The 24,815-nt window shown below is 39.0% G+C and overlaps 1 long non-coding RNA gene across 1 annotated transcript; it reads left to right on the top strand.

Moving 5' to 3' along the window:
* The first annotated feature begins 6,477 nt into the window (after positions 1–6,477).
* Positions 6,478–23,145, top strand: LOC129633640 (uncharacterized). Its single transcript, XR_008705192.1, has 3 exons — positions 6,478–6,807; positions 21,262–21,318; positions 22,444–23,145. It is a non-coding gene; the product is annotated as an uncharacterized LOC129633640 (long non-coding RNA).
* Positions 23,146–24,815: the final 1,670 nt, after the last annotated feature.

Below are 24,815 nucleotides of genomic sequence, written 5' to 3'. Positions count from 1 at the left end.
ATAATACTGTATCACTTGTTCATCTTTTTTACCACATAGTATTTCTTTATATTCTCAGAATTGGATTAGAAGTTTCAAGCCTTATTTAAAACTTTTAAAAAATCACTAAGATAATAAATTTTCTAGACTTTTAGCAGTAATGAAAATGAAAGTATTAATCACTCAGTCATGTCTGACTCTTTGTGACCTCATAAACTATAACCTGCCAGGCTCCCCTGTCCATGGGATTCTCCAAGCAAATACTAGAGTGGGTAGCCATTCCCTTCTCCAGGGGATCTTCCCAACCCAAGGATCAAACCCAGGTGTTCTGCATTACAGGCAAATTCTTTACCATCTGAGCCATCAGGGAAGCCCATTAGTATTAATACTAGATGCCAAAATACGTGGAACTATATCAAAATTTTTAGTGAATATAAATTAGAAATCTAGGATTCTATTCATACTAAGTCAGACAAGTACCACTGCACTCTTTTGATTACTGTAGTTTTATAGTAAATCTTGAAGTCAGGTAGTGTGAGTCCTAAAACTTTGCTTTTATTTTCTCAAAACTGTTTTGGCTATTCTAGGTAATTCACATTTTCAAATATGTTTTAGAATTAGCTTATCGATTTGTATTTTTTAAAAAAAGCTTGCTTGAATTTTGGTTGAAATTACTTTGAACTTATAGATCACCTTTATGTTTAGAAGATATTTTCATTGGGTACAGGGTTTGGGGTGGAAGGTTTTTTTCTTTCAGCACTTTAAAGATGTATCTTCTAGCCTGTGTGGTTTCTGATATTAAGTCTGCTGTTATTCTTTATCTTTATTCCTCTTTAGGTAATGACTCTTTCTCTTGGCTGCTTTAAAGATTTTTCTCATTATCACTGGATTTCAACAATTTGATTGTGATGTGCCTTGAAGTGATTTAAGTTATGTTTATTCTGTTTATTCATGATCTTTTTTGGATAAATAGGTTTATAATTTTCAATAAATTTGCATTAAAATTTTTTTTTATTTCTTCAGTTATATTTTATGTCCCCTTCTCTTCCCTAAGTCTCCTCTCCTCCTGGGACTCCAATTACAGGCATATTATATCCTTTGATTAGTCCCACAACTCATTAAGATTGTCTTTCTCTTTTTTTTCAGTGTTTTTTTCTCTCTGTGCTTCATGTTGGTTTGTTTCTTTTTCAGTGTCTTCAAATTCACTTATCTTTTCTGCTATTTTATTTTTTAATCTCTAGAAGTTTTATTTGGGTCTTTATATCTTCTTTCCTCATCAAGTTTGTATTTTTCTTGAAATCCTCAAATGTATTCATAAGATTTATAATACTTGTTTTAAGGTCCTTGTTTATGAAATCTATGATATCTTTCATTTTTGTTTCCATCTCTGTAAAGTACTTTTTATTCTGGTTATGGGTCATATTTATTTGCTTTTTGAAAGTCCTGGTAATTTTTAAAAATTAATTTATTTTTAATTGGAGGATAATTGCTTTACAATATTGTTTTGGTTTCTGTCATACTTCAACATGAATCAACCTTAGTCACACATATGTCCCTTCCCTCTTGCACCTCCCTCCCACCTCCTACCTCATCCTACCCCTCTAGGTTGTCACAGAGAACTGGTTTGAGCTCCCTGCATCACACAGCAAATTTCCACTGGCCATCTATTTTACATATGGTAATGTATGTTTCCATGCTACTCTCTCAATTTGTCCCGCCCTCTCCTTCCCTCACAGTCCAGGTAATTAATTGGATACAGAATTGTGAATTTGCTTTACTTGTTACTGGATTTTGTTGTATGCCTTTAAAGATTGTTGATTTTTTTCCCCTGACATCCAGTTAAAGGATTTTTTTTTAAATCATTTTGATCCTTGTGAAGCTTGATTTTAAGCTTTGTTAGGTTGAGTTCAGAACAGCATTTTTAAGAAGGACTTAATTTAGTTCCATCACAGAAGCATGAGCCTTCTGAGAACTTTAACCAATATATTATGGGATCTCTCAATTTTGGAGAGATCCTGAACTCCTTCGAGCACTGTGTGCTCTCTGGGAATTGTTCTGGCTACTCTTCCCAGCCTTGGGGAATTTTCTCTCATTTGCATGCAAATCAGTACTCAGCCAGAGATTCAAGAGGACTCTTCTAAGGATCTTCAGAGCTTTTTCTCTGGGAAGCACTCTTCTTTTCAATACTTTGCCTTATAAATTCTAGCCATCTTGGTATCCTCAAACTTTGATTTTATTCTCTTCAACTCAGTAGGAGTGTTAGGCTCTTTGAGCTCCCCTGCCCTTCAATGTGGCCTGAAACTGGCTCTAAATATTAAGCTAGCAAATCCTAAAGCTCATCTCATTTGTCTTCCTTCTCGCATGATCACACTTAAACTGCCTACTGTCCAGTGTCTGAAAACTATTATTTCATCTATTTTATCAAGTTTACAGTTGCTTACAGTTGAAAAATAATTCCTATTGCTGCTAATTCCTCATGGTCAGAGGAGAAATCCTCCAGTCTCCTATAAAATTAATCTAATAAATTTTTGCTCCACCATTCTGCTGAAACCCCTTGCATCAAGCCCTCCAATGACTTCCCAGTTGCTAAATCCAATACCATTTGTATTTAAGATTCACAGAAGACCATTAACTCTCCTCTAGAACTTATGAAACTACTGTAGAAGATATAAGTAGGGTGACATGTAAGAGCATTAAGTAAAACTGTATAGCACTCTAGGTCTAAAGAAAATTAGTCATAGATTCATAAGTCTTTCTTAGCATAGGCTCACCTAGGTGAAATGCAACTTGTTTTAAAAAGTACCTGGGATTTTGTTTTACTCAGGTATGGTGAGGACAGGGTTTCCCAGATGACTCAGTGGTGAAGAATCCACCTGCCAACCAGGAGACACAGGTTTGATCCCTGGGTTGTGAAGATCCCGTGAAGAAGGAAATGGCGACCCACTCCAGTATTCTTGCCTGGAGAATCCCATGGACAGAGGAGCCTGGTGGGCTACAGTCCACGGGGTCAGAAAAGAGTCAGACAGGACTGAGGGACTAAACAACAACATGGTGAGGATGACAGATCAGGAGACGATTGCTATTGGAAAGATAGTTTATTAATCACTGTTTCCAGGAATAGGGCACATGCCACACCACACAGGACCACCTAGGGAAGCACCAAGGTCGGTCAGGAGGCAGAAGGAGTGAGGAGAAAGCATGGGCAAAGGACTTTATTATGGTTTTTCATGGGAAGAAATGAGCAAGGCTGGGTAGGCAGCTGTCATAGGGCTGCTTTGTTTGAATAATTTCAGTGGGCTCTGGGTTACAGGGGTGGTCCCTAGTTATCCAGCACCTGGCTGTGAGGTGAACAGAGCAGAAGGATATTGCCTCCTAGACTGTGAAAGTCAGAGAGAGGAGATGGTTTGGAGTATGGACACTGGATTGGTTACTTTGCATATGGAAGGCATGCTTACAGGCAGGTTGCTTGCTGTCTCTAGGAATTAGCTAACCCTGGGAGGGGCTATCCCTCCCCTGTCCACAAGGCCCCAAGATACCAAAGCATCATAAAAATACAAACCATAAAAGACATTTTTATCACACAACAATAGCAAGCCAACCTACCTCACACAGATTTTCTTCATCAGGGAACGAGAAAGGGGAGATACTGTGATTCACGGAGACTCTGGTCTCGTCCTGGGTCCTGTGGCGGGGCACCAGTCACTGCAGTGTCCGGACCACCGTCTTGTCTCAGCTGGATTCCTGCAGTTGCCTCCTTGCATCTCCTTTTACTTTGTTCTTTTTCTCCACACTGCTAGTTTCCCCACCAGAGACTGAACCCACGCACTTGGCAGTGAAAATGCAGAGGCCTAACCACTGGGCCACTAGGGAATTCCGAGCACTGTTTTTCTCTACTTCAAGGAGTCATTTTCAGAAGTTATGAAAAAGGAGTGAAAATCATGGATAACATCAACACCATCATTAGAAAAGCAACCACGCTGGTATGTATGCTCTCTCTACAATATATTAGGACTAGAGTAGATGGTGAGAATGGGGCAGAGTGTGGTCACCAAGACTAGGAGTAGGATAGGGTTATTCCTTGTTATTATGTATTGATATATCGAACCAGAACTTTGGAAAGATGTATCCGACTGTAAAAATTTGTTATCAAATCCACTAGAGCTAGGACTAGTGGATTTCAAGATAAAGGAAGATTTAAATAAATGTAATTTAGACAAAAACCTGCTGAAAGAGGATTAGTAGAGGAGCTCAGGTGAGTTGTGCATTTCAGGTAATTGGGTTAGAAAACCAATGGGTAAAGTCCTTTTCAAATTTATGCTGTGACGCTATTCTTTATTCGTGTGTGTGTGTGTGTGTGTACAGGGCATACTGTGTGTAAAGTTCCATCTGCAGCTGTTTATAACTCTGAGAATTACCCCTCTCTGTGCTGTGGTTTCCACTCCACAAACTCCCTCTCCACTAACACAGTAACTATAGAACAGTTTTACAGCCTGCCTTGACCTTTTTGTTGCTGATGTTGTTTTAGAGTGGGAGTAGTGGGGGGCTGCAGGGGAAAGCCAGAGAAGTGTCCAGCTGGGAGTTCCCCTCAGAGGGAGGGAGCACACATCCTGCCTAGAAAGGGCTGGTTTCTCTGAGCAGTCCATTTGCGATGTATGAACACCCGGGCCATAGGAGGTCAGAATTCTACTGTTTATTAATACTTTATCCCATTTTTCTTGTCATTTACTCTGTGCCTCTAGTTTCATTTTCTATTGCTATTTTATGTTTTTCTGGCTCACTCTCTAGGTCTTTAGAACATGCCTTTTTCTCTGGCTCTGGGTCTATATACCATGATAATTTTCATATTCAGTTTTCTTTCTAGGCTATGTTAGCAACATTGAGGTTTTGGATGAATGTACTGCCAAATGATAAAATGTATGGTTGCACATATTTACTTATCTATCCGTAAATCCTTTCATTTACAATGAAAGCTGTGATTATTGTGCAAAACCAGAGAAGCACAGAAGAAAGAAAAGCATCAAATTACAAATTATTTAAAAGTTAAGAGATAAAAAAAAAGGTTAAGGGATAGCCAGTTGTATTTTTTCTGGTGGTAAAATGGAGAATGCACTGATTTTGGAATAGGAAAACTTGGGTTCAAATAGACATTCTGCTGTTTCTTGACATCCGGGTCAGTAAAACTGAAGTCTGAATTTAATGTGGCCGCATGTGGAAGGTCCTACTGAGAGGCGCCACCAATAAAAGCTAAGAGACTTTTGCACTGAATAATCAGGAACTGGAGTATTAGGGTTTTTCAATGCCTACACATTGTCTCTCTGTCCCCACCTACCCCACATGATGGCATGTACTGAATCTTGAAAAGAGGAGAGAGGAGAGTAAGTGCTATATTGAATCTAATATTGTTGTATTTAAATAGCCTTTAGAATAGGTGATACTTTCTGAATAAAATATTTCTAGAGCTTAAATACAATTGGATGAAAAGAGTGAATCATTTTTACGAAATCCTAGGAAAGCATTTCATTCCTTCGAACAAGCAAGGCTCTTAAACCTCTGAAATCCTCCTCGATGGCAAGTGCTTCAACCCCTAGAGGGCAGCATGCCCTCAAAGAAACTCACCCAGGGCCCAGTTGGAAGCCACTGAAATGGCCAATCATTGTCTTGAATTGTCTTTTATCAACCGTTGGGGTCCCAAAGAGTCGGACACGACTGAGCGACTGAACTGAACCTTACGAAAGACCCTATAGAAACCCTACCAAGAACTTAGGAGAACTTAACCATTTCTGATAACTACCACAGATATATGTTCCATTGACACCATCAAATAAAAAGCATTGCAAACCCTAGGAAATTAAACCTGGTTGAATCCCCACCACCTTGGCTGAAGGAAGGCTGCTTAGGAGGAAGCACCTCCGGGTTCTAAGATGGGCTTGCTTCTTCGACAGCGACTTCCCATCAGTAGCTCTCCTCTGCAGCCTCTCTTCAGGGTGTCTCAGAGGGACATGGAGGGAATAAGAGGTCTCTGCCCTTCTTCATCCCACCCACCCACCCACCCGCTTCGCTTCCCTTCATTCTTGGGTTAAGAATTAGGGCGTTTCGAGCACTTCAGCGGAGAAGGCAATGGCACCCCACTCCAGTACTCTTGCCTGGAAAACCTCATGGACGGAGGAGCCTGGTAGGCTGCAGTCCATGGGGTCGCTAGGAGTCGGACACGACTGAGCGACTTCACTTTCACTTTTCACTTTCATGCATTGGAGAAGGCAATGGCAACCCACTCCAGTACTCTTGCTTGGAGAATCCCAGGGACGGCGGAGCTTGGTAGGCTGCTGTCTATGGGGTCGCACAGAGTCGAACACTGACGCGACTTAGCAGCAGCAGCAGCAGCAGCAGCAGCAGAGCACTTGAGACACGCACAGTTCTTAGCCGCGATTCCTAGGATTCTAGAATTAACTCGTGCTTTTCCTTGCGAACACCGTCATCATTGCTTCACATATAGTGGGAAGACGCGGGCCCCACCCACACCCACACCCACCCACACCCACAACCACATCCCGCAGTGATACAACCAGGCCCGTGGTCCACGCCCTTCAGACTCTCGCGGTCTCCCCCCTGGCTTGTCGCGCTAGGCCCCTGCAGCTAGGGCTCTCCGCAGCCTCCACGGGCGTGCCTTCTTCAGAAGCCCTGGGTTGTAGTCCAGTCTCAACCTCTAACCGGGGCCTCTCGCCTCTAATGCGCAGAGAGGGGAATGACGCCAAGCACCTTCACCCACATCCTGGAGTGGCAGATGGGGGTTACCAGTCACTTTGATGCCAAAATCATATTGGCTAACAGGTAATACAATTTCTCCTATTCATCAAGACGCATCAGTGAGCTCTCTATACAGGTTCTGGTTTGACTTGGATTTGGGGTGACTCTTTCCACTTTTTTTTTTTCAAACAGCATCTGGGTTTGGGTGGATAAAACACTTTCCCTCTGTGTATGGGATGTTGTCAAAACAGGACACTAGAGTTGGTTCTTTTTTAATGAAAAATAACCCTTCTAGTATTAAAAGGCAGTATCTATTAATTCAATTGAACATTATTTTCATAAGCAAATATGTTTGAAGAGATTAGCAAGTAAATGCATAAATTACCTACATTGAAAGCTGTTACTGGCAGATATGATAACACATTTCTTGTTAACTAGTTTACATTGCTTTTGAAGTGAATTTCTGGCTGACAGTGTTTATGTCACAGATGGTATCCTCACCTGCTTCATTAAGGCCTGTTTAGAATACAGTTCTAATGTAGGTTTTATCCCATGTAAAGCCACCTAGAGATCATTTTAAACGATCATATCAACTAACAAACACGTAATCAAGAAGCTCTTAAAATTTTATCAAAATTCAGGTCTTTCACTATTAGCAAACCTGCTTCATTAACATATTAATAGATAATGTTCCTGCTCATAATTAGGGTGTATTTTCTTTGCATCATTGTAGTTGAAAGAATTCAGGTGGAGTTTGTTAGAAAAGTTGCTTTTTTTCCCCTTCAATTTCTGGGAACAAAGCACCTGGAGAAAACACTTCAGGTTGACACTCCTGAGCACCATTCCTATTTTAATCACTGCTTCCTCCTGCCCACAATTTTCCCTCCTTAAACTTCATTTTATCACTCATTTCCCCCATATTCAACTCTCTATGACTTACAGCCATGATAAGCAGTGAACTATATGCAGACAGGCAAGGGTTTGGCCCATGCACTGAGGATAAATGCTACCTGTAAGAGAAATCCCAGGTACAAACATATTAATATTTTCATCTCAAGTTTGAGAGAAGTGGCAACATAAAGCCTGAAAAGAAGCTCATGTTTTTCTTTAAAAAAAAAAAATTTCAGCCACTTGTTCAAAATATAAGTGTATAGAACAAAGAATAGAGCCTATGCCTATATTTCTATTAAAAGAGCAATCTCTTTTATCTATTAAAAGAATGGCATCTTACAGAGAGGTATAATTCAGAGGGCTACCTAGGAAGGGTTTTTTTCTTTAATGACCACAGTGTTAGATTAAGTCTGTCATTGAGCTCCTGGGAATAAAGTGCATCATTATTTTGAAATATTGTATTCTCACTAGCGATGTACTCATTGTGATACATTCACAATAAAGAATGGAATAAGCATTATCTCGAGATCACAATTATCTTAAGGTCACAATCTCATTTTAAATAAAAGGAAAACTGATATATATATATACTAAAAATAGCAATTATCATCTCATATGGTCTAAATATTTAGCTGAGGCTATTTACCAAAACTGCTCTGAAGCCACACCATTCTGTGACTTTAAAACTCACCTGTGACATGAGGCAGAAGCTGCACACACAGTCTAAGCATTTTGGAACATGTTGTATGGGCCAGAGGTTAGTTTTACTTGTAAGGAGTACACATGTTAGTCTTGCTGCACTTGAGTGTCTTAGGTCTTAAGAGGGCATGTAGTTGCCCCACTCATTTTATCCAGAACCATTTGCAAGCCCAGAGTTCAGCAACTCTGTCTCTCAGCTGTTAGGGACAGAGGTGAGTGACTCTTCTTTTTTTTTTTAACCACATATATTTCTTATAATTTGCTGGCCCTGATTTTCTCCATATGAGAAAAAAAAAGAATCTATGTGTTATTAAAGAGATAGAATATGCAGGCTGTGCGGGGAGAGTAAGTTGAATGGGATCCTGAAGAATGTTTTCATCGTCCACCCAGGATACTGGGATAAAGGGAGGATTCAGACACCATACTGAAGATTTAGCTGGGGCACTCAGGAGAGGCACTGCCTCTTTGCTCCGTTAACAGTGGAATCCTAAACTTGTATTTCTACAGTGATGAATTACACATACAGGAATTCATACTGCACCCGTTAGCTATCTGCACTGTCCAATATGGAAATCACTAGCCATGTGTAGATATTGAGCACTGAAATGCAGTTAGTGCAGCTGAGGAACTGAGTTTTAGATTTTATTTTTATTCATTATTTATTCTTAACTAAATTTAGATAGCCAAGTGTGGCTGGTGGCTATGGTATTGGACACCACAGATTTACTATATCCCATGGAAGAGTTTGTTGCTGTTGTGTAGTCTCTCAGTCATGTCTGGCTCTTTGCAACCCCTTGTAGCTGGCCAGGCTCCTCTGTCCATGGGAGTTAAGATTCTGGTAATGTCAGTGAACTAGAGACCCCTGGTGGAAAGGGCTGTTCTCTGCAGGACACAAAGCACATCTTAGTAAATGGGCGGCTTTTTTTCCCCCTAAGGTTCAGCTATTTCGGGATTCTACACATATTTTGATGCTAACGCTACCACTTAAATTAACATGAAAATTCTCTAGGTATTACAGGATAGAATAATGTAGAATTCAGTGGCTAATTATTACACTGGTTGATGATCACAGTTCACAGATATCAAGTCTCTGTTATTAGGTTGACAGGACATTGGTAGGATAGCAGATATGGTTTAAAACACTACCCTCTGGTTGTCTGGCATGAGTAATGAAATATCCTAGGTCCCTAGCCAGGCCAAGAAGCATTCTTCAGAAAGGATGATGGTCTCAAGTCTTATTATATAAATTAAGAGGTAATACAGCTTGGCTGAAGTCTGTGCTAAAGTCAGGACAATGGCTGTTTGATCACTTGACTAGAAGAGAAATGCTTATGCTGCCTCCACCCACAGGCTTTCACACAGCTACATACAGCTGCCTCCTCGATATTTCGGTAACCTGGTATCCATATGCTGGACTCAAAAGTAGAGATTCTGGCCTCTTTTACCTCTCTTAAATCGTGCTCCCTAAGATGGAGTTTCCTGATAAATATGGTTCCTTTCTGATCCCACTGCCTTCTATACTGCTTGTTTTTCTCTAGCCATCAAAAGCTGTAACTACCCCAACCACAGTCCTTATCTGTTCACCCTGCAGAGAGTTGAGGGCTTCCTTTTCCTTCTCTGGCCATTCTTACCTCTTCCCACATTCCATCTTTGCTTGATGTCAGCCCTAACACTCCTGCTTTCTTGGGTGAAACAGTATGAAAATGATGGATAGTTAGAATAGGCAAAGAACTCATTAGAAACTTAACCATGGGTCCAAGTTCATATGATAAACGTGTCATTTCAGTTTAGTGCGAAAAGAGTAGTTTATGGAACCAGCAAAAATCATTTCCCATGCAGAAGAAAATGAAGTTAGGTCTCTATCACGCACCCTGAAAAAATTGTTTAAATTTGTCTAAGATTATTTTATTAATTCTCAATCACCAGAAAACCCCGATTTCAGTATTTCCTTTTTAATGTATGCTTGTGTGGACGCTAAGTTGCTTTAGTTCAACTCTTTGAGACACCATGGGCTGTAGCCCTCCAGACTCCTTGTACATGGGATTTCCCAGGACAAGAATACTGGAGTGGGTTGCCATTTCCTACTCCAGGGGATGCTCCCAACCCGGGAATCAAACCCAAGTTTCTTATGTCTCCTGCATCAATAGGCAGGTTCTTTACCACTAGCACCACCTGGGAAGCCCCTTTTAATGTATAGATTGTATCAAGAGAGGACTAGGAGAATCCTCTGTATACAGCTGTTAATTGAAACCTCCCTTTCCATTAAAAACTATATTTTTATATCTTATAAAAAAGATACAAAAGATGGACACTAATATCTTCATTTTTAGATTAAATGTTAAATTATCTTATTCTAAATAATGCAGATAATTGGAGACAAAAATGAGATTAGAGTCCCATATTTTAAAAATTCCAGTACTCAATTATGCAACACTTTATTGTTTTAATATTTCCTCCTGTTCTGTTTTTTTCACTGAAAGCCCTGTGTGTTCAGGGAAACCCTTAGTCCTTGGCAACTGGACAATTGGTCATCCTACAAAGGTCTTCTCTTTTATAAGCTAAAAGCTAAGACAAACTAGAGTAGTAATAGGAAGAAAAGTGAAGTTATTGAGTCATAACTTTGATGAGGCTTTTAATGTGAAGAAATATCATTTTGAGGAATTTCTAATTCCTATGTGAATTAGAGCACTATGTGAAATATTGAGTCTTGGTCCCTGTAGAGAAAACCAGTAAAGTACACACGTGAAATTGCCATCTTAACTGACAGGGATATGTGACAAGTGATGATATAAAACAAATGATAATTATAAATAATCAAGTTTCATGAATTTGTTGATTGTTTTTCCTGTCTCTGTGCACATTAGCTGCCAGCTTGCTAGAATCTAACTAGCTAGCTGAGAGATAGATCTGTCTATGCCAAATCTTTACCTTGAATTTTTGAAAAATTCTGTTTTCTTTATTGTTTTTATCTACTTAATTTTTCATAGCCTATATGTAGTTATTATTCATATAAGTAAAAAAATATGAGGTTTAATTCTTAAAAATATGAAAAATTCATCTACATTATCATAGACTTTAAAACAGACTCCTTTTCCCTTTGGATCATCAAACTTTAAGCCAGCTCTGTGTTGAAGCCCAGCTGTGGTGGAGTAGAAAAAATTTTCAGTTTGAAATGAGGCAGATTTATTGGTTTTGTGATCTTGAGTTAATTACTTAGCCTTTTTTATTCTAGGTTCTTCCTTTTAAAATGTGTGTAATACCTACCATCTGAAAGAATTGTGTGAGAATCAAATGACATTGTATAGAAACCACTGGCAAGTGGAAGATTATCAGAAACTAATAAGGTACATGCCATGATTAACAGGGGCAAACAATGAATGGTGCCTGAATCAAGCATCAGTATTTGAATTGAAGCCAAATTTGTCACTGGCTAACCCTGACTATGAAATACATACTTAACTCTTGACTATCAGCTTCCTTATCTGTAAAATGGGAATAATTTATCCCTGTTTACCTTTGTTAACTTTTTTCTTTATCTTTTAGTTGTAAAAAGGAAAATGAAGTAAAATACACCTTCAAAGTAAAGAAAGAACTCTCCATCCACGTGATGCTAGGTTCCTGGCAATACTATCCCTCCTGTAAGTTTGTGTCCACACATCAGCTCGTATCCCACAAGATGTGCTTCCTACATCCATCATTTAGGCATCATGCCCTCCAAGCTTGACCTTTACTTGGCTATTTTGTTCCCTCCCAATCAAGATATGGCTCCTAGCCACCAGCCCAGCTTCTTGTCTCTTAAATGAGTTCTTGGCAGGGCAGCTGTGTCATTTGCAGGGCCCAGGGCAAAAATGCTGGGAAAAAAGCAGGAAAGTACTAAATATAAAACATTACAAAACTAAATAGTTTTACCATCTGATCCAGCCATTTTTGAGCTCTTTGGTGTTTACCCAAAGGAGTTTAAAACTTATGTTCACAAACACCTGCATGTTTTTATGAGGTTTATAGCAGCTTTATTCATAATTGTCAAAACTCAAAAACAATCAAGATGTCCTTTGGTAGGTGAGTGGATAAATAAACTGTGGTACATCTGGACAATGGAATATTATTCAGCATTAAAAAGAAATGAGCTATCAAGCCATGAAAAGATATGGAGAAAACTTAAATGCATATTACAAAGTGAAAGAAACCAATCTGAAAAGGCTATCTACTATATGATTCCAAGTATTTATGACATTCTGGAAGAGGTGACACTATGGAGATAGCAAGAAGGTTAGAGGTTGCCAGATGTTGGGGAGGGGAGGTAAGGATGAATAGGCAGAGTACAGATGAATTCTGGGGCAATGAAACTGCTGTGTATGATAAGTATAATGGTAGATACATATCATCATAAATTAACATATAGATTGTGTAGGGACCAAGTGTGAACCAATATAATTTATGGACTCTGGGTGACAATGATGTGTCAGTGTAGGTTTATCCGCTGTAATAAATGTACCCCTTATTTGGGGGATGTTGATAATGGGGAAGGCTGAGGACTTAAGTGTGGAGGTAGAGTAAGTATGGGAAATCTTTAGATCTTCCCCTCAATTTTGCTGTGAATCTAAAACTGCTCTAAAAAATAAAGTCCAGTATTTTTTAAAGGGATGTAAGGTTGTCCCCTTGACAGATTTGCCCATCATTTTTCCTTGGGTAGATTGTAGCTGTGTCTTATATTAGTTATTGATTTATCACATTTCTTTCAAGAGTCCTTAGAAACTTTCAGCACTGATTTCACCTGTAAGGAAGACCTGTTTCCTGAAGCTGTGTTTCATTGTTCAATGAAAGATTCTCTGTCCTTTAACTTTTCTAATTCCTCTATCTAAGGTATTTTTTTCCTCAACTAATGTTAGTCCCAAACAACCCTGTTTACCCTTTAATGGTCAATTCTACTGTTTGAAACTATTTCTCTTTTTTATACAAGTCACTAGGGCTTGCTTGAAATGCACTAGTGTGCAGGTTTTATAAGTTATTCTTTTTAAAATGTATATATTTTTAATTGAAGGATAATTGCTTTAAAATATTGTGTTGGTTCTGCCATACATCAACATGAATCAGCCATAGGTATACATCTGTCCCCTCCCTCTTGAACTTCCCTGCTACCTCCCACCCCATCTCACTCCTCTAGGTTGCCACAGAGCCCTGGTTTGAGTTTCCTGAGTCATACAGCAAATTTCCACTGGCTGTCTATTTTACATATGGTAGTATATATGTTTTCATGCTGCTCTTTCCATTTGTCCCACCCTCTCCTTCCTTCCCCCCTGCTCCGTGTCCATTAGTCTGTTCTCTTAGATGTCTGTATCTCCATTGCTGTGCTGCAAATAGGTTCATCAGTACCATCTTACTAGATTTCATATGTATGTGTTAAAATATGGTATTTGTTTTTCTCTTTCTGCCTTAATTCACTCTGTATAATAGGCTCTAGGTTCATCCAGCTCATTAGCATTGACTCAAATGTGTTCCTTTTTATGACTAATATTCCATTTTAATAACTTATTCTTTTATAAGTAACTATATCTCATGTCTTACAATTCTCAACAGAGACTAAAATTAGAGGTTTCACCTGAAAATGAAATAAAATTATAAAATGTTCTTTTTTAAAATTCAGTGATACATGATCCAATATGGACAAAGCTCAAAAACATTATGCTAAGTGAAAGAAGCTAGACACAAAAGATGTCCTATCTTATGATATGATAAACATATCATATGATTCAATTCATATGAAATGTCCAGAACAGACAAATCTGTAGAGATAGAAAGTAGATTAATGATTGACTCGGGATGAGTGGAGGAGCTGGGTGTTACTATTAATACTAATGGATGGGAGGTTTCTTTTTGAGCTGATGAAATGTTCTAAACTGCATTGCTGTGATGGCTGCACAGCTCTGTAAATATTCTAAAATTAAAATTATTGAATTATAATTTACAGTGGGAAATTTATGGTATGGAAATTATATCTCAATTAAGTTGTTTAAAAATAAAATCAATGGATATGACCCTCTGTTGAACATATGCATCTAATTCCAGTTTTCTCTGTTTTTCACATCTCCTTTTGTCATTTTCTATTGGGTTGGTCAAAAAGTTCACTTGGATTTTTTCCATAAGATCTTATGGAAAACATTGAATGAGCTTTTGGCCAATCCAATATTTTTATTCTTTCTAGTGTAGCCTTCTAAAATTCATCCTGTTATTAGAACCAGGAACATCTCAAATTTTCTTTTAAAAGAAATGCATAAAAAATATAGAAAAAATCAGAGCAGACAATTACTAAAGCATAAAACTTTGATTTGTTTGATGAAATCTTCCCTAGTTCACCTAAATTAGCAAACTTGCCTAATAAATTTTAAATATGGTAGGTTTATTTAAGCTCTTAGAAAAGTTCTACTTGTTTTGTGAAAAAGTATCCAGGCAAGGTTAGAGAAGGAGCTATCTGAAAATAGGGCTGCTGCTATGGACTGAATATGGCCTCATCAAATTCATATGTTGAACCCTAATACCTAATGGTATTCAGAGGTGGGGCCTTTGGCAGGTAAGGTCCCTGGAGAAGGAAACGGCAACCCACTCCAGTATTCTTGCCTAGAAAATCCCATGGACGGAGGAGCTTGGTGCAGGCTACTGTCCATGGGGTCACAAAGAGTCAGGCACAACTGAGCAACTTCACTTCATTTCACTTCACTTACGTCATGAGGGTAGAGCCCTCATGAATAGGATTAGTGCCCTTATGAGTAACCAGAGAACCTACTTCCTCTCTCTCTGCCATGTGAGATTTTGCTAAGAAGATGGCCATCTGCAGACCAGGAAGCAGACCTCACCAGACACCAGGTCTGTCAGCACTTTGATGTTGGATGCTGCAGTCTCCAAAACTGAGGCTGAGAAGCAATTATTTAAGCCACCCAGTCTATGGTATGTTGGTGATAGAACCCTGAACTAAGACAGCTGCTGAGTGGGAGTCCTAGGGTCAGCAGATCCAAGATCCCCAGGGTTCACAGCCATTGAGACAAAGTTGCTGCCAATACCAAATTTTGGCTACATAGTGAAAGAAAAGTGAAGTCGCTCAGTCGTGTCCGACTCTTTGCGACCCCATAGACTGTAGCTTACCAAGGCTTCTCTGTCCCTGGGATTTTCCAGGCAATAGTACTGGAGTGGATTGCCATTTCCTTCTCCAGGGCATCTTCCCAACCCAGGGCTCAAACCCAGGTCTCCTGCATTGTAGACAGACGCTTGACTGTCTGAGCCACCAGGGAAGTCCTAAATCCTTATGGCTACATAAGCAGTCCCTAAACATATATTATTTGTCTGGCTGCAGAAATTGAAAGAAAAGCAGTAGAGGAAGGCCAAAGATGAAGAATAATGACAGCTGAGCTGCTCTTTTTGGCCATCACTATTCACCGGGCACTGCGCTGAGTGCTTTACGCACATTCAGTTAATCCACACAGTTCTATTTCTAAATTGGAAGTAGAGAAACTAAGGCTCAGAGAACTTAAATAACCTGCCCAAGGTTTCACAGCTATAAACGAATCTCTGTATATGTAGTGTTAAAAAGATATCAGACCTGGGACTTCCCTGATGGTCCAGTGGTTAAGAATCCATCTGCCAATGCACAGGACACAGATTCAATCCCTGGTTTGGAAACTAAGATCCCACATGGCACAGGGCAACTAAGTCTGTGCACCCTAGAGCCCGTGCTCCACAATAAGAGGGTTACCCCTGTTTACCCCAAATAAAGAAACTCTGCATGTAGCAACCAAGACCCAGCATGGTCAATAATTTAAATAAACAAATTAAAAAAAGAAGATATCAAAAACCTCATTGAGTAAAGAACCCCAGAAAATCATTACTACTTACCCATTTTGGAATTCACTAGTTGTATACAATTGAAACAAGTGTTATCACCAATGAGGTATTTGTTTTCTTCATATGTGCCTATGCAGTTCCAAATTGCTAAGCCTCTTCCCTCAGAGTATAAAAATGCACATTAGAGCTTTAACCCGTAACAAAGGGAAGTATGTCATATTACAACTTAGTTTAAACTAACCCCTGGAGTGCTGCGATTTGTCCATGTTGGATCAAAGGTTCTTCCCAAGCAGTCCGATTTTATGAATTTTACTGAGCTCTGTTAAATAGCATCCCATTAGCATCATCATGAATGAGGAGCGAGGGGTGGGCTCGGCACAAAAGCATGACCTCTTATTAGTTGCTATTCTGATACTTTATTTGTCAGCACTGATTCAATGGCAGGCAGAGAAGGCTCATAGGAGATTATGTAGAAAGACTGTGCTACACTTTTCAGCCTTTCTCAAGCCATCAGGGTAAAGAATTGACTGCTACTTACATCCATAATTATATGTGGCAGTTTGGCTCCGTAATTAAATTCAAAATAAATCACATGCAGCAATTTGTTAAATTTAAATAATGTTACAAAAAAATAAAAAGATGAGTGAATGAAATGAGCTTCTGAACTTAGGGATATGATTTGAGGAAAGACTGTCATTCAAACTAGCAGGGTTTGTGGCTGCAAAAATAAACTCAGTGACACTTAACTATGCTGAATCTAGGATGTGATGAGGCCATTAAAATCTCTGCCATTGGACTGGGTTACAAAGGAGACGACTGCAATAAACCCTTATGTATAGGAAATTCAAAATAAGTAATGTTCATAAACTGGTTTCAGTTTATTTTCCAAATGATTAAGAATTATGCATAATATTTATTAAAATCTAGTAAGATTTTTCCCAGTCCTTTAGAAGAGGCTGAGGTACAAAAAAAGAGATTTATCCAAATCAGTATCAGAACTAGGATAAATTAAAATAACTATGTCTAACAATAACAGCACTACATGCTTGCTGAATTTTTTTTTTATTAGAAAGCACTCTCATATACATTAAATAGGTACATATATCCCAAGATAGAGTCCAGAAAAAGACTTGGTTTATGGTCCCTTTAAGCTCTTCACTGCTAGGGGAGACAGACAGGGTGGAACAGGGTAAATGGGTTGACCTAGGGCTAGACTGGAGAAGGCAATGGCAGTCCACTCCAGTGTTCTTGCCTGGAGAATCCCAGGGACGGGGGAGCCTGGTGGGCTGCCGTCTATGGGGTCGCACAGAGTCGGACACGACTGAAGCGACTTAGCAGCAGCAGCAGCAGCAGCAGCAGGGCTAGATTAGCCCAACAGAGGTGATGGACAGTAGAACAAAGGTTGATAAGGGGATTTTCCCTGGTGTCCTCATAGAAAGAACTTCAAGGCCTGGAACCTAGACATTAGGCGTGGATGGTGTAGCTGAGTTATCACTCTTTGCGATAGAACATAGTATGCTAGTGGCTAGAGATATAAAGGTCCACGCTTCTCCAGTTGGGTGGAATACCTGATTCTAGGCAGGCTGACAAGAGGTATTAAGCTTTAGTGTGCCTCCCAGAGATGCGAGGGAGACAGTGGAAAACAACATCTATCTACTTGCATCTCTATCACATGCATAAACTTCGTACGCTTATTGATTGCTTTAGGAGTAAAGTAGTAAGCAACTTTGAACCAAGTCTAAATTACTGTTCTTGCCCATCCTTGAACTTGAACCAAATTTTGGGGGTCTGTCAAATGCAGTGTAGTCAGGCTTCCATGACCAAAACCAGTCCTCCAATAATCTGAATTATGAGTTAGGCAGTCTATTCTAAGGTTTTACTTAGAATATAAGGAAATAATTCTCCAACTTGGTGAGGGAACAATCCACCAAAGATAGGCAGCTTCTGCAGTCAGACTTTTAAAAAATTAACAGTTTTATCTAAGAAAAGCTGATAATAATTAATTTATATATATTTTTTGTTACAAAAGGGCTGATTCTAATTTTCCTGAACTGAAAGCAGCCTGTTCTATGGTAGATATCTACTGTATCATATCTGCCATATTCTCTCTCTTAGACCAAGTAACTCAGTCCAGCTAACACTCATGATAAGAAGGTATACAAGGGAAAGAATATCAGAAGGCGGAGATCACTGGAGACCACCTTACAGGCTGCCTACCACAATCCAACCTCACTAATAATCAAACACACAGTAACAAAGTACCATTTACATTGTTTTTAATTATTAAAGTTTTGAAATGATAACATCTAGCAATTGCCAAGATATGATAAAACATGCTTTGTTAGGAGCAAACATGAATTGATACAATGTTTTGGAAAGCAATCTATATATATGCATTGCTGCTGCTAAGTTGCTTCAGTTGTGTCCGACTCTGTGCAACCCCATAGATGGCAGCCCACCATGCATTCAGTTCAGTTCAGTCGCTCATTCGTGTCCGACTCTTTGCGACCCCATGAATCGCAGCACGCCAGGCCTCCCTGTCTATCACCAACTCCTGGAGTTCACTCAGACTCACATCCATCGACTCAGTGATCCCATCCAGCCATCTCATCCTCTGTCGTCCCCTTCTCCTCCTGCCCCCAATCCCTCCCAGCATCAGAGTCTTTTCCAATGAGTCAACTCTTCGCATGAGGTGGTCAAAGTACTGGAGTTTCAGCTTTAGCATCAGCCCTTCCAAAGAAATCCCAGGGCTGATCTCCTTCAGAATGGACTGGTTGGATCTCCTTGCAGTCCAAGGGACTCTCAAGAGCATTCTCCAACACCACAGTTCAAAAGCATCAATTCTTCTGCCCTCAGCCTTCTTCACAGTCCAACTCTCACATCCATACATGACCAGAGGAAAAACCATAGCCTTGACTAGACAGACCTTTGTTGGCAAAGTAATGTCTCTGCTTTTCAATATGCTATCTAGGTTGGTCATAACTCTCCTTCCAAGGAGTAAGCGTCTTTTAATTTCATGGCTTCAGTCACCATCTGCAGTGGTTTTGGAGCCCCTAAAAATAAAGTCTGACACTGTTTCCACTGTTTCCCCATCTATTTCCCATGAAATGAGGGGACCGGATGCCATGATCTTCGTTTTCTGAATGTTGAGTTTTAAGCCAACTTTTTTACTCTCGTCTTTCACCTTCATCAAGAGGTTTTTTAGTTCCTCTTCACTTTCTGCCATAAGGGTGGTGTCATCTGCACATCTGAGGTGATTGACATTTCTCCCGGCAATCTTGATTCCAGCTTGTGTTTCTTCCAGTCCAGCGTTTCTCATGATGTACTCTGCATAGAAGTTAAATAAGCAGGGTGACAATATACAGCCTTGATGTACTCGTTTTCCTATTTGGAACCAGTCTGTTGTTCCATGTCCAGTTCTAACTGTTGCTTCCTGACCTGCATAATCACAGCTATATATATATATATATGTGTGTGTGTGTGTGTGTGTGTATATAAATTCCCACATATTATTTATTTTAATAATTACCATCAAAAAAGGTTAAAATTAGTTAATAGACAATAAAAATTATCTAAAAGTCCATTACTCAAATTCAATTATTAATAGCATTTCAGAGTAAATTTCTTAGTCTTTTATTCTTACAGGAATTGCTGGGAACTGTCAAAGATGGCATAATAAAGAAAAATAGGAAGCTGGTTTTAGAAAAGGCAGAGGAACCAGAGACCAAATTGCCAACATCTGCTGGATCATTGAAAAAGCAAGAGAGTTCCAGAAAAACATCTATTTCTGCTTTATTGACTATGCAATGAGATGAGATGGTTGGATGGCATCACCGACTCAATGGACATGAGTTTGGGTAAACTCTGGGAGCTGGTGATGGACAAGGCCTGGTGTTCTGCAGTCCATGGGGTCACAAAGAGTTGGACACAACTAAGCAAATGAACTGAACTGATCATATAACCCAGCTTGCAATCTCATGCCTAGAAATCTACCTACCTAAGAGAAATGAACACCAGTGTTCATAAACAAAAAATCTACTTGCATGCATTTAGTAGCTTTAATCCTAATTACAAAGACAAAAGCCCCCAAACTGAAAACAACTCATATGCTCTTCATTTAGTGAATGAATAAACAAATCATGATACATCCATATAAATGGATTACTCCTCAACAATAAAAAGGACCTACTGATATATGCAACAAAACTGATGAATTTCAGACACCCTGTGCTAAATAAATGAAGCCACATTCAGAAGGCTATATATTATATGATTTCATTTATATGGAATTCCGGAAAAGGTAAAGTTATAGGGACAGAAAACAGATACTTGGTTGCCAGGGGCTTAGGAGTGACAAGGGTTGACTATAAAAGAGCAGCATTGGGGAATTTTTGAGATGATGAAACTGTACTGCATCTTGGTTCTAACGGTGGTTACAAGACTATATGTAACTTTGGTAAAAATTATAGACCTGTGTGCTAAAAAGAGTGGGTTTTACTCTACGTGACAAGATTAAGTGACTTTCCCAAGGTTATTAGACTAGTCTGCATTGTTTTCCATATCGAGTAGTTCTGTCTTTACCTCTTTCTACCTTAGACTCTGTAAAGATATTTCAGGCACCAACAAGCCAGTTCAATTCAGTTTGGATACATTTTGTTGAGTCATAGTTCCCACATGACTAGAGGAAAGAATGACCCTGAACAACAATGGTTTAGTGGGTTTAGAGTGCCTGGAGGAATTGATTTGGAGGTCGTTTAAATGGTGTCTTCTCCCTCTTAAGGATCTCTTAACGGAAGACAATAGGCCCCAGCTGCTGCTGCGTTAGGATTTCTCCTCTAAGGAAGAAAAGGAAAACTAACTTTTTAATGAATTCTAACCATGGTACCTGAAGAAATATGAGAATAAGAAATTTTACATATATTATCTCATTTTCTCATCACAGCAGTTTTCCAAACCAAGATATTATTATTCCCATTTTATACACAAGAAAACTGAGGCTAAAAGTGATTAACAATCCACTGAGAATGAACTCAAAACCCTCTGTACTTAACTGGATCCCAACTTATTTGAACACAGTTGACTCATAGACTTATTACCTTTTCTTTCCCGTTGTAGAGTCACAGGAATTTTCTATACCCTGAATATGAAGCTACATCTATTTTGAAGGAGGAAGTAAGTGTCTTTTTCTAATTTGCGCAGAAGTGCTTATGGGGTTGCAAGAGTCGGACATGACTAAAATGCACATGCCCCCTCGCTATATGGGCAAGTAGTGGATCTGGAGTATTTTCTTGGTGCTGATTGCCCTCACATGTAAATGATCATGGTGCCTCTCTCTATAAACCACCCTCATCTCCTACTTTCCTTCTGGCTTCATGATGAGAATTTCAGCTGGTATATCTGGGAGACAGATTCTCTGGAGTCTGGGGAGGCAGGATGAGTAAGCCAGGAGGGAAGAAGCAAAGGATAAAAAACTTGAGGAAATGATGAGGGTAAGGGCAATGAAATAAAACAATGAACCACCAGGAAACTCTCATTGTTTGTCTTATGCATTCATTGTGTTAAAATTTCAGAGTTTGCTTCCCATAGAAAAGCTAAGTTTCTGGTTAATCAATTTGGTGAATTAACATCCAGGCCAGAGTCATCCTCTCTAACCTATTTTATCCCCATTTTTATTCCTGGAGAAAAGTAGGAGTCAAATTGATGATAAACTTTGTGATTGAATGTTTTTGTCTGCCATGTAAAGATCTGAGTTGCTTTTAGCTACAGTCTTCCAGGCAACTCTACCAGGGTTCCATCAGTCTCTATTATTGACCTGCCCCCAATGGAGTAGAACTGGACCTGAATGAAATAAGAGCAATGTTTAAGTTGAGATTCTATCCCAAAGCCTGGAGGAAAGAATGTCTGTGGTAATATTAGTGTGTGTGTTTGTGCTCAATAGCTCAGTTGCGTCTGACTCTTTGTGACCCCACAGACTGTAGCCCACCAGGCTTCTCTGTTTGTGGAATTTTACAGGCAAGAATATTGGAGTGGGTTGCCATGCCCTTCTCCAGGGGGTTTTCTTGACCCAGGGATCGAACCCGTGTTCTTATGTCTCCTGCATTGGCAGGCAGATTCTTTACCACTGTGCCACCTGGGAAGCCTATAGTCATTAATGTTGTTCACCAAATATTTCCACACCTCTTGAAATATGTTAGGAATGTCCATCCTCCCCTCTGTGGTTTGGTTTGGTCTGGTCACGTGTGTAGTCCTGGCTTATGAATTGTGAGCTGAAATTAATTGTGGCTCTTCTTGACCCAGTATTGAATTGTCCTCTGGCATGGAGATGGGCAGTATCAGAGACAAGCCTGCTTACAGCCTGGATCCCTGAGTGACGACCTTGAGCAGAGCCCCCTGATGATCATGAGGGGCAAGCTGTTTTAAGCCACTGAGATATGGGGCTTTCTTGTTAACCACTGCATAATCTATTTTGAGTGATATAATTCTTTTATGGTTTTGTATAATATTTTCAGTTTTTGATGCTTTTGCAAGTTAAGAATTAATAATTGATGACCTATATTTTGGTTAAACAAGGAACGTTCTCACAGAGTTACATACCACTATGATACAAAATTTCATAAAACAAAACTATGGCTTTGTGTTTGAAACTGTCTAAAAATAAACTGTCAAGAATTAACTTGATAAAATACTATTAAAGTAGGAAGACAATGAAATTAATTGTTTATCCATCAGATTAAGAAACCATCAGATTAATTAAGCTTTTATATGTCTCTAAGGAAATGGCAATCCACTCCAGCACTCTTGCCTGGAAAATCCCATGGACGGAGGAGCCTGATAGGCTACAGTCCATGGGGTCGCAAAGAGTCGGACACGACTGAGCGACTTCATTTTCACTTTCACTTTCAATTCAATGTTCCTTTAAAAAAAAATTATGTTCCTTAAAAAAAAAAAAAGAAAAAATATTCCTTTAAGAAAAAGAAATTTGGGGTTACAAATAAACCTTTTATATTGACTAAAACAAGTTTTCTTAACTTTATTAATCTTGATATTAACTATCACTGTATCACTTATAATCTGTTTGGTGTGTTGGAGACATTCTAAAAATGAAAACAGATAAATAAATTAAAATGTTTATTTATTTATTTTAATTGGAGGATAATTACTTTACAATATTGTGGTGGGTTTTGCCATACATCAGCATGAATCGGCCATGAGTATACATGTGTCCCCTCCATCCTGAGGCCTCTTCCCACCTCCCTCCTCACCCTGTCCCTCCAGGCTGCCACAGTGCACTGGCTCTGGGTGCCCTGCTTCATGTGTTAAGCTCGCCCTGATTATCTGTTTTACATATGGTAATATTTATGTAATACCATATTCACATATGGTAATATTTCAATGCTATTCTCTCAGATTATCCCACCCTCTCCTTCCCCTACTGAGTCCAAAAGTCTGTTCTTCACGTCTGTGTTTCCTTTGCTGCCCTGCACATAGGATTGTCAGTACCATCTTTCTAGATTCCAAGTATGTGCATGAATATACGGTATGTGTCTTTCTCTTTCTGACTGACTTCACTCAGTATAATAGGCTCTAGGTTCATCCACCTCATTAGAACTGACTCAAACATGTTCTTTTTTATACCTGAGTAATATTCCATTGTGTATATGTACCACAACTTCCTTAATCCATTCATCTACTGGTGGACATCTAGGTTGCCTCCATATCCTAGCTATTGTAAAGAGTACTGAAAAGAACATTGGGATACATGTATCTTTTTCAATTCTGGTTTCCTTAGGGTTGTGGGATTGCTGAGTTGTATGGTGGTTTTATTCCTAGTTTTTAAAGGAATCTCCACACTGTTCTCCATAGTGGTTGTATCAGTTTGCATTCCCACCAATAGTGTAAAAAGGTTCCCTTTTCTCCACACTCTCTCCAGCATTTATTGTTCATAGACACTTTGATGATGGCCATTCTGACTGGTGTGAGATGATACCTCATTGTGGTTTTGATTTGCATTTCTCTGGTAATGAGTGATGTTGAGCATCTTTCCATGTGTTTATTAGACATCACAGATAGATTCTTAAATGTACAAAAGAAAAGCAAAATATTAAAATAATTAGAGCTGTGAGATTCTGTTTCCATCTTTTAAAAATAAGACTAGGTTTTTAGGGAAGATATATTCACAGTGAGACTTCTTTTTAATTTTCTTTAACTTTAAATCTTGCCAGCATGTACAGTACTACTTTGAAGCTGTTCATCATCCTTAAAGAATACATTTTTATTTTTTACCTTATACATCCTTAAGTAAACAGGGGTATGTATGTTTCTCTTAGACAACAAGAATATCCTGATGTTCAAATTAAAAGACCCCACGGAGAAAGTCCTTAAACATTTACTCATATTCTCAGAGCTGCGTAGATCCTGCTTTTCACAGACTTGCTGTATTTCATTGATCTAAGATACTTCTTAAAATTTTTATTTTAACATTTACTATTTTCCACTAAATTGTTGGAACTATCATTCTGATACTTAATATTTTATATCTTGGATTAACATAAGTTTTATTTCCTTAAAGGCAACTTAATTCTTCTATCTAGATACTTCTAGAATTTTTATGTTTTATATTTAGCAAATATTTGTATTGTCTTCTTTTATTATTTGTTTTTGGTTGCACT

The sequence above is a fragment of the Bubalus kerabau genome, chromosome 19 (genome assembly GCF_029407905.1).
Source record: "Bubalus kerabau isolate K-KA32 ecotype Philippines breed swamp buffalo chromosome 19, PCC_UOA_SB_1v2, whole genome shotgun sequence".
Classification (NCBI taxonomy): Eukaryota; Metazoa; Chordata; class Mammalia; order Artiodactyla; family Bovidae; genus Bubalus; species Bubalus kerabau.
Note: the sequence above shows the minus strand (reverse complement) of the source record. Positions and strands in the feature narration are given on the sequence as shown.